Source organism: Notolabrus celidotus, chromosome 13 (genome assembly GCF_009762535.1).
Source record: "Notolabrus celidotus isolate fNotCel1 chromosome 13, fNotCel1.pri, whole genome shotgun sequence".
Taxonomy (NCBI): Eukaryota; Metazoa; Chordata; class Actinopteri; order Labriformes; family Labridae; genus Notolabrus; species Notolabrus celidotus.
This window is the reverse complement of record NC_048284.1, coordinates 11,624,792-11,636,348: the sequence shown is the minus strand read 5'-3', so window position 1 is coordinate 11,636,348 and position 11,557 is coordinate 11,624,792.

The following is an 11,557-nucleotide window of genomic DNA, read 5'->3' as shown; positions in this document are numbered from 1 at the left end:
TGCTTTATGAAAAGTTATTCTAAGAGGTCATGTGAACTAAACATTTTTCATCATCTCAGTGTTTTTTTTTATATTCAATAGATCATACAAACAATAAGACTATACCAGTCATTCAGATTTGCAATATTTTATTATTTTATTACCATTTTCGGTCGTGTTTTTAAGATTTTTGCTGAAGTTATTGATCGACTTTTGTGAGACTTTTTTTTTTTTTTGCTAACTCTATATTATTCCCCGTTTCATCTGTAGACTGAGACTGTTGTTCACCATACTCTCCATCGTGTTTTATTTTCTCACCCACCTGTGCACGAAACATATACTTTTTGATGCAGTTACATCCATAAAGTTCATTTTAATAAAAGATATCAGTAATACCAGCTCGACACTTTTTACTCTTTTACGCACCGATGACGTCAAATTAATCACTTGATTTATTCCTTCTCTTTAAACAGTTTCGAAGTTGCTCTCACGTTGCACACCTTCCATGTTTCAGAATTCGCGCCCTGGGGTGCATGCGCTCTGCAGTGCCCGGCTATCCAGAGGCTCGCGGGGCCCCCGCACACTGACACCCTGACCTTGACAGCTTGTTGCGCTTTCTCCTTGTAACTCCAGAAATCCATATTCTGTTTTTTTCCTTTAATTGTGTTCATTCCCACGGTACACTGCGAGCCATATGGACCCACAAAGTGTCGATTTAAGGACAGGGTGGAGGCGGGGGGCGGAGTTAATTGCAATCAGCCATTGTTGTGTCTTTCAACCTGCCCTTTAGCTGAACAGCCTAGACTAAAGACTAACAAGCCTGAGGAAAAAATCTCTATAATATTCCTTTGATTTTCCTGCAGAGACACAGAGAAAAGTCCACTTTGTGGTTTTTTATCGCATAGAAATGCCCTTCAAAATAAAAGCACTAATACACCATTATAACGCGCTCCATTCTTCCGACTTTTGATTACTTTATCTTTAACGACATCTTATGGGGATGGAATTAGAAGTAGACCTTTGTAGTACAGAATTTCATCAGATCAATTACATTTTTAGTTATTTCTAAGCGCGCGTAATGTGTGTGCATGTGCGTGTGTGTGGGTGGCTGCTGGGGTGGCTGAGTTGTGAATGTGTGACATAATCTCCTTAACTCGTCCTAATCCTCGTCATTCACTGATAGCCTTTACACAAATATAACCAACATCATGGTTGCCCGGGTTGCCTTCTTTCACTTTTTTGTATTAGTGACTCTCTTCTCCTCCAACAGTCAATGAAATGGCGCGAACAAAGGGACCACTGGATTGTGTATCTGTTTTTTAGGGAGCTCAGCATCAGTATGCGGATACTTGACATACTATAGGAGAAACTTAAACATCGAGAGAAGAGGGGGAGTCGAAAGAAGTCACTGGAAAACAATGTGGGGGAAGTCTTGGAAGTTTTGCACATTTTTTATTCGAGAAAAACATCAGGTGTAAATATGATGATCCTCTGTGTTTATCTTTGTAACACCTGTTGATTTTTTTCAGCTCAAACTAACTCAAAAACCATGTGACAATAACTGCATTTCTCATTCTAATTCATGTATATCTCTTTTCTTCACCACGTTTGCACCATCTCTTTACGCACTGCTATCACTGTGCAGGCCCCCAAATCGTCCAGGCGGAAACCAATTGGCTTTAGGGAGAAGTCACAAAGCTCCAGAGAGCAAATAATGAGGAGGATTCAAGCCGAGTAAAGAGCCAGGCAGCCGTGCATCCTTTAAAAAGTGACTGTGAGGGGAGAAGATCTCAGCCTGCTGCTGCATGGCGCTCAGATCAGGAGATGATTGTTGGTGTAACGGTGAAGAAGCTCTCTGCCAGCTCTTTTTAATGACACATAGGCTAACCGTGGTGAGCTGTGATTGGTCACGTGGTAGTCTGAAGGCTTCATTAAGCGACAAAAAGAGCAGATGAATGCTCTTCTCTATCATATTAATACGTTATTATATCTGTAATATGATACAAATAAAAGAGAAATATTCAGCCTCACTTCAGCACCACGGACAGCTCTACTGAACACATGCAGGTTACCTGTTGGCGTGCTTGTTCATCATTCAAACGGGCCTTGTTTCATTGTCTGTTTGTAATCACATTTTAATGAATGATAAACTTAAGTAGTGTTAAAGTGTCATTTCAGAGCAAGTGTTGGTCTTGACGGAGTTAACTTGTTGTGGGAAAAACATCAAATAGTCCAAAATATAAGACAAACCCTCCAAATTTGGACACTTTGCCTGAAAGGTAAATGTTTACATACTCGAATGTGGAACTTTCCTCTTTCGACTTCCATATAATTATACGTATTTAATATGGAACACATCTATTTATAATTTGTGCATGTATAATAGAAAGAAGTTGTGAAGTGATGTTTGTTGTAAATAGCTCCCCAACGTTTAAACGAGCAGCCCCAGCTGAAACGATCAGTTTACAATCAATTAGTCGATCATTAGGCTACCTATTAGTCGATCAATTAGTAGATTAATGACTGATCAAGGCAGTCAATTGGTCAATAGATTATTCAAAGATTTAGTAGCCTTTATCAAAAAGTAGATCAAGACTATTGTTTAGTTGGGTAATAAGGGATTCAATTAGCTAATCCTGCACGCCTTTAACTAGTCAATCAAGTAGATAAAATAGGCTACCAATTAGTCGATCAAATAGCAGATCAAGGCTGTTAATCTGTCGATCAGTACACGTTTTAATTAGTCACTCTATCAGTAGACCATGGCTATCAGTATTCGATCAATCAAGCTATCCCTTATTTGATCAAGGCTTTGTATTAGTTAACCAGTCTAAAAGCTGTTCTGAACAAGGGCAGCATTCTCTCCAGCTTTCAAGGAACAACCGGGGATCATTCAGGCCATCGATTAGTCAACAAGTCAGTTTGGAAAATTGTCACATAAATTATCTAAGTGTAATTAGAAAATAATCTGACTCTTAATAGACCAGGAGGAATTATGAAATGTATCCATAATGAAGAAAATGAGTCTTAGGATGAAGCTGAAAATAAACTCCACCTTGATTAAGTTACAAACAAAATCAAGCTTACAATAACTAATGACATTTATCTAATGATAAACTATCAAACTAGCACTTTGACTTTTAATAAAGCACATATCTGAATGATGCATAAGGTGCATTTTAAAGCAGTACTTTAACTTGAAATAAAAATGTATTTATTGTATTATTTTATTTATTTATTTTTACATTTAAGTGCTTTTACTTGGTGGAGCTGCTCCGCTTCTGGAGGCCAGTTGATGTTTCACTCAGGCAATGTTGCGATATTTTACTCAAAACCCAAAATGCAGATACAGTGAACCCTCCTGATTATAATGTGAGATCCACACCCCTCAGGTCTACCACACACTCCCTCCGTCTCCCCTTCACCTCTACATTTCCACACACGCCTCCGCCTCACCATGGAGAGAGCAAACCCGGAGGCAGAACCCCAAAACCAGAAACCCACAGGTCGGTGCGGTGCAGTTGGACGCTCTGACAAATCTATTTGGGGCAAATTGTCAGTGAGAAACTTCCGCTCGAACTGCCTTGGACAAAACTGGCTGTTGGGGAGAGGCAAATCCCGCTGCATGAGGGGTGGAGGGGGGGCAATGGGGGGGCCGAATGTGTTGATGTGCGGCCGGTGGCTGGGGAGGGACAATGGCCGGATTAGTCAGTCCTCTGGCTGACTGATTTGAGATGGCTCCTCTCAGCCTCTCACCGTGGGGAGTCCCATTGTCCCGCTTCTGATTCCCACTTCTCACAAACTCCAAACAAAAGTCAATCTCTTTCTCAAGGGAGGGGGGAGAGGGACATATCGAGCCGTGTTTCAGCTGGGGAAAGTGACTCAAAAAACTTATTTTCCAGAGATGGCTGACTCTCTAACTCCCCTTCTTTACTCTTTCTTCTCCACCTCCTTCATCCTCCGCATTTGGGCTCTTTATGGGGCTGCTGGATGCTTGGATGTTGAATGATCCCGGGTTTTCAGTCTCGAGTGGGGCTGGGGGGCACCTGTTGGAGGCTTATAGAGGCCGGGGGGGTCATTAATATTAAAATATACAGAGATGCCATCACGGGCCGGTCTGAAATCGGTCTGATGTCGCCCCTGGGTTCCCTCTCTGGATGGACCTCCGCTTTTCAGTCACTCGTGAAGAGCCTTCTTTTCTTTTTTTCTGTCTTCTCTCTTTCTTTTTTCGCTCCCTGAAAAGACTCGTTAACAAATTATGACAGCTGAGCAGAGGGGCTTATAGTCTGTTCACACCGCAAAGACAAACACGTGGGAGCCAAGGAGCGCGCGCGATGTGATCAGTGAATCTACAGTTCGCTTGTGTGTGTGCGTGCGTGGACACGCGTGTGTGTGAGAGAGAGAGTGTGTGTGTGAGAGAGATTTACCACAGTTGAGGAGACTGCTCTGAGTCATGCAGAGGTGACTGTAGACAGAATTGCTGGTGATATTTTGCACTGTGTCTCATCGTTAGGTCTTAAATCATAAATATGAAGTTGACAAAATTACTTTCAGGGTTAAACCTAACTGAGCATGAGGGGAGTTCAGTTACAAACTCTACTGAAGCTGTTTCACTGCTGTTTTTCTTTTTCTTTTTTTGGTTTAGTGTCATTTGCATGAGGTTGGATTCACAGTTGTTTGCTATACTATTCTGTCAGATGTCTTTTTCCTCAGTGGAATGAATGAGAAGGTCTAAAATACAGCTCTTATTGAATATTTAGCACTGAATATTGAATGCTGTTGAATATTGAACAATATTGTTGACTTGAATTATTTGTTGTGATTAGCTGTGGCTATATTATCTTTATAAAAAAAAACAAAAAAACAAAACCCAAAAAACTGGCACTTCTTCTGGCACTAGATGGCAGAACCTGTGGCCAGTGGCGTGTCCAGAGGGGTGGCCAAGGGTGGCACCCCTTGAAATCCAATTGGCCACCCCAGGGGCCACCCCAAAATCCTAGACTATGATTGGCTGGTTGCCTTGTCAGAGGTGGGGTTTCTGTTCAAATCTATAATTTGGGATGAGTTAAAAGGCTGACAGTAGATTTCTTTATTAGTGCCCTCAAATGTGACTTTAAAAAAACATCTTTTGTGAGTCCTTAAAGAATTAAGCTTAGAAGATTTATGCCACTTTGTCGTGTTCTTTTTTTTTAAGTCAAAAGGAATATAACAACTGTTTAATACTTGAAATGAAAATAGGTTGTGAAGCAAGAAAGTTGAATTGTATTTATTTGTAAATGTACTGGCTACCCCAGTGTATGTGAGAGCCTCAGTTGGGCCACCCTGGTCAAAAAGTTCTAGACACGCCCCTGCCTGTGGCCAATCAACTTGAAGCACTTTGTCGCACTTACTACGTTTTTTCCCTCCAGTCTAAATTATTGCTTGTGTTGTACGTCGCTTTGGACAAAAGCATCTGCTAAATGATATTGTAGAATTGTAGATATTTTCTTGATTAACCGGTTAGTTGTTTTGTGTATAAAATGTGTACCTTCTTTTATATACTTTCAGTGTTTTTTTTACAAAGATCCTACATTGATCCATCTTGAGTGAAGCACTTTAAAACATTCAGCAGGTAACAGCGGCAAGGAAAAAGTTCCTTTAACAGGCAGAAACCACGAGCAGGACCAGACTCATGTCAAACAGAACTGTGGCTGTGAAGGTTTGGAAAGGGGGATAGAAAGAGATATGCAGGGAGAAAGAGATAGAGGCAAACAGACAGAGGAGAATCAACATCAGCTCGTACCGACTTACGGTCACAGTGCCAACAATGAAGGTAAAAGTATGCTGATGTTTGTAAAGCGAAGGGCTTAAATTTGTAAGAACAATATGATCACATTTATTTGATAGCTTTAGTAAAACACACAGGTAAAGATAGTTTGTGTCTCGTGCACTGAAAAACTAATTTACCTCAACCCATGAAGTCCACTTGAATTCACTCTCATGGCAGTTCATTAAACAGTCACTAAATGTTAATCTGTTTGATTCACACATGGCCATGAATTCCTATTTTGTGTACAAATGTAAAATTTAATCAGTTCTATTTGTGACTGTAGCACAGACACCTTCAAATACTCAGTTAAAGTATTACAAAAGGCAGCAAAGTCAGTGTGTTAAGGTGATTTGGGTGTTCATTAGAAATACTGAAAAAAGGTCAAAGTTGAATTTCATATGTGATTTCACTTACCTTTAAAGCTCCCTTGAAGTACCCGATTTGAATAGAAATTATGATTTTTATTCAACTTAACTTATCACACAAAATGGTTAAACTCAAGCAACACAATTAACATGAAACGTTTAATGAACAAAATTTAGTTTGTTTAGGGCGAGACATCAAAGCAACAGTCGAGGTTAGGAAAAGATTGTTCTTTCTGCTACATTAACAAGTCAACAATTAATTTTGTTCCATCTTCATATATGCACTAAACTCCTGAAAATGACCCACCAATTTTCAGGCTGAGCTGCACGTGAGATCCCAAACAGCTACATTATTCCTGCCAGCTTACCAGTAAAATTTGTGAAAGAAGTTGGAGTGAGTGGATGTGAGAAGGCAGCAGGAAAAAGACAGGAAATTTAACTTTGAGTGGAGTGATCTTAGCTCATGAAATGACGCTGCTTTGTACTGTTTACAGTATGTTCTTCTCTACTGAGTCATGATACTTTGAATACATCCATTCACATATATCATTGATATGAAGGACAAAACTGTCATCACAGCATTTGACTCTTAGATATGATGTAAACATTGGTGACATCCGGAGGGTCTTTTTTATATCTTGTAATGCTTTAAATAGAGGCTGACCTGATTGACAGGCAGGCACACTGTAGCTGTTAACAAGGAGGCTAAAGGCCCGCCTCAACTCTATCTCTTTGCCTCAGGTTAGGTCGACTGAAGCTAGGTTGAGTCAGCATTCCAACATGGTGTCTGCCGTCGATAGGCTTCAAAAACCAACGGGCGACCTCATTGAAGCTACCTTTGTGTTCCATACCAGGGGTTCCCAAACTTTTCAGCCTGCGACCCCCAAAAATGGTGCCAAAGACTCGCGACCCCCACTGTCCCTCAAAGTAGTTTAATGTGGCTTCATTTAGCTGGTCTGCGGAAAATCAGCCTACCTATATGAGCATGTGGCTGTGTTTCCTGTGCTGTTATGAATGAACCTACTGCTACTGATGCTTTTGATAATTAACTGCTCACTAACCCTAAACTTAAGAGTCATCTGGCAAAAATAAAGGCAGAAAACTCATTACATTTTCTATTTTCAAGGTTGTATGTCAAATTTGGCTACTATTTTTGTAGATCATTTTTACTATAGTGGGTAAAATGTACTATTTTTAGATAATTAAAAAAAAAAAAAACATTCTGGAAGACATCTCACGACCCACCCTTTGTGTCTCGCGACCCCCCAGGGTGTCCCGACCCACACTTTGGGAACCCCTGTTCTATACAGTATATGGTCATGTCCTGCTCTTGAGACCCCTTTACTCTTGCCTTTCCCTCAAGGACAACACAGTCTTCTATGGGAAACAGTAAAAGCTTGGAGGGATGGCCTTAAGGCTGCTGGGTTGTGAATCGCGCCATGATCACTTGATGCTATCATGTTGACTGGCATGAAAAACTGAAAGTTTGTGTCCACATTCACACATAGCTTAAATTTCTAAGACACTTTTAGGGTCTGACTTGAGACAACAATGTCTGGTAGTTTAAAATTTTGCAGCACACGTTTAAGTTGAACGCTGGATCAAACTTTCAACCCTTCATTAGTCTGAAATAAAATACATCGCATAGACCAAGCGGCAACCTCCGGTCTCAAACTATGAAGCCCATGCGGAAGTGTTATAAACTGCAGTTCATCGAGACTGGCTGCAGAAACACCAGAAACCACATAGACCCCAATTCAAAAAGGACGCTCTTTGCAGCATTAATAAACATGTTTACAGCCTGGTTCAAAAAACGGCTTGGCTCTACGTAGCTCATTTCTCTATCAGCACACACTGTACGGGGGGTGAATTTTTTTCTAACGGGACGGTTCAGAAGATATTAAGATTACAAGTTTTTGCCCAAATGAGGACGTGACTGACTTGACTCCCGGCCGGGAACACATAGCTGTTGGCTAGGAGGCTCAAACTCCACCCCTTTACGTCACACTCTGCCTGGTTGAGTTCCTTACTTCCAATATGGCTGCTGCCGTTGATTGGCTTCAAAACAGCGCTCAGGAACAGATGGGTGACATCGCGGATACTACGTCCATTATTTATACAGTCTATGAGACAGACACTATAAGTAAGACTCAAATATGTGTGTATATCTACTGTCCATGCGTCAACAAACTCACACACATAGCTTCTTGCAGCAGTGTGAACAGTGTTTGTAGTCTTGGACACGTTAACTACTGACTCCCTCCTACCACAGCAGTGTTCACCTGCAATTACTCTGAGGGTCACTGTGACAGTCACTGTGCTGTTTATCTGCTCTGTTCTGCAGTCAGTCGTGCTCTCCTGATGTTCTCCTGCTGGCTGCACAGGTCAGGTTCAGGGGTCACGCTCCGGGGGTCACACTTTCCACTCGTCATTAACCCCTTGGGGACCCTGTAGCAGAGGAGCTGTCATCAGGAGCCTCACACTCACCTCACAGGTCTTAATACACACCCAGACGGCAGGCACACAGAGACCAGTGCTTCATTCAGAGAATTAGACCTTCTCTGCATTCAGATGGCGTGTAATGTGTGTGATGAGGCTCTGAGGAGAGCAGATCTGGGTCAGAGTATGAGTGTGTCAGGTGACATGGTGAGAATATTGATGAGCATGGTGTGTGTGTGTGTGTGACTTATATGCTGTGAGTGTATAGGAAAGGGGGCATGTGAGGGCGGTTAAATAAAACTTTGAACTCATCTTATTTCTATGGAATGGTGTCCGTGTGTTGCTGAGGCGGATTAGTGTGTAAAGTTTTTCTATGATTCAGTTTGATAGTGGAAGAAGCTCCGTCTGATCTCTGACAGGCAGGTGTGTATCCAGAGGAACAGCTGTTTCTTGTCCCAAATATTTTGAAACATGTATCACACACTATGGCACACTAAAAGTTGAAAAGACTATAGGCGTGTTTGGCTCTCATGATCGAATCATTCTGTATTTTTTGGGTGGTTTAGTAAAACTATTAAGACTGTGCTACCGATAGCCTATATAAAATATGGACGTAGTATCCGTGACGTCACCTATCTGTTCCTAGGCGCTGCTTTTTTATTTATTTATTTATTTTCAAATATTTTATTTGTAACTTTTTTAATATAACAACAAGACAAAACAAATACAATCAAACAGGGGCTCAGGCATGTGAATTGAAATAAAATACAATTGATAATATGAAAAATAAAATGAATAAAATAAACAGATAAACAAATTAATAGAAAACACGTGAAGAAAATGTTGGTTGAAAATTGATTTTAAATGAGAAAATAAACAAAGAGAAGTAATAAAATGAATAGAAATACATATGTATATATGTATATATATATACATATATACATATATACATACAAACACACATACACACATAAATAATGTAGAGAGAAAGCAGAGGAAAAAAAAAAAAAAAGACCAGACAAAGCTGCCAATCAAATTGTGTACTCTGGAGTGCTATGTGTCAAGTCTGCATATATAAAGAAATACTCAACTTCCATCACACGTCAGCCTCATCCAAGAAAGCAAGGATCGGCCTCAAGCTAGCTGAGAATGTCTTCACAGAGTTAGATTGCAGGAACCTGAGTCTCTCCATGACTGACATCATGTTAGAGATCCATTCCTGAAAAGAAGGAGGGGACAGGGACTTCCATTGCTTCAAAATAATTCTCTTGGCAACTATCATCCCCAATGTTAATGATTGTCGCACGTCCTGAGCGCTGTTTTGAAGCCAATCGACCGCGGCAGCCATATTGGAAATGCGGAACTCAACCAGGCAGAGTGTGACGTAAAGAGGCGGAGTTTGGGCCTCTTAGCCAACAGCTATGTGTTCTCGGACGGGAGTCAAGTCAGTCATGTCCTTATGTAGGCAAAAACTTTATAACTAATATGGGTAATCTTAATATCTTCTGAACCGTCGCGTTAGAAAAAAATTCACTCCCCTGTGCAGTGTGTACCGATAGAGAAATAAGCGACGTGGAGCCAAGCCTTTTTTGAACCAGGCTGTAAACAAGTTTATTTCTGCTGCAAAGATCGTCTTTTTTTAATTGGTGTGTATGTGGTTTCCGGTGTTTCTGCAGCCAGCCTCAAGCGGATTCTCGATGAACTGCAGTTTATAACACTTCCGCGTGGGCTTCATAGTTTGAGACCAGAGGTTCCCGCTTGGTGCTACCACACAAATAAAAGCTGCTCATGATAAATTCTACCACTATAGTGCATGTTTGCTCCATTTGGGTGCAATTCACATCATAAAATCAGCATGGCAGCAACATATTGTGTGTTATTTGAAGGCCTTTCATATGTTCTTGTGTTTTTGTAGAACTAAAAAAAGCTAAAGATGAGGAGTGATGAAAGCAGCCGGGAGACATGGGGTCCTTTAGAAACACCCAAACAATGTGGAGGCCAAAGAGGCACTTAGTTTTTCTCATATTCCAGACATTTTCTCCATCATCCACCACCTCCACCTCCACCACCCTGCAGCTCGGTAGCTTTTCCCATCCTCAAATTCCCTCAAAGTTTCAGATGCTCACAACTCCCACAATGCCCAGATGCTGTCCTTTGGCCCTTTACCCCCCTCAACCCCGAGCTATCATTCATAACCTTTCTGTGGAGTGAAAGAGGTGGGATAAGGGAGAGAAAGAGGAGGAGGGTGGGTTGGGGGGAGCGGAGAGCAACATGGCAGCTTATTTAGAAGACTTCCTTTATTGGAACATGTGCAAGCAGTTCACTCACAAAGGACTTAAATAGGATATTTTCTGTTCCCTATAGTTGCTTTCCCCTTTTAAGTGCCGAGGCAAAAAAAGTAAGTTTACAACTCCCTCCTCAATGGGGGCTCTTCACTCGCAGGTTGCGGGGACCTGAGTGACCTGGGAAAGTTAATTAGGAGGCGAACAAAGAGCGAGCCGGAGCAGAATGCCCAGCCTCTCCTCCAGCCAAAGATGTCATCCATTAATTAGGAAAATCTTTAAGGTGGCCTTATTGAATTTACAGAAAGCCCTGTGGTTGGCGGGCAACAGTTTTTTGATCAGGCCCTGACTCAAACAATGCCTTTCTGGGGGTTAAAGAAGAAGAAGAAGAAGAAGGGAGGAGATTGGTAGTAGAAGAAGAAGAGAGGGAACGAGGGGAGGGAGTAGGGGGGAGAAAAAGAAACGTATGGGGTTTGTGGCGCAGTACAGTTTAATGGTGGGGTGGTGGTGGTGGTGGGGGGGTGGTGATTGTGACAGCTCAGATTCACATGGGTATGGGGGGCATAGTTTGGGGATGATGTCATGCAAAGGCAACCTGGGGGCTTGGGAAGTAAGAAGGAGGGAGGGTGGGAGGAGGAGGAGGAGAGAGGAGGGGGTGCTGAGTTTGAGCCACAGGGGCCACT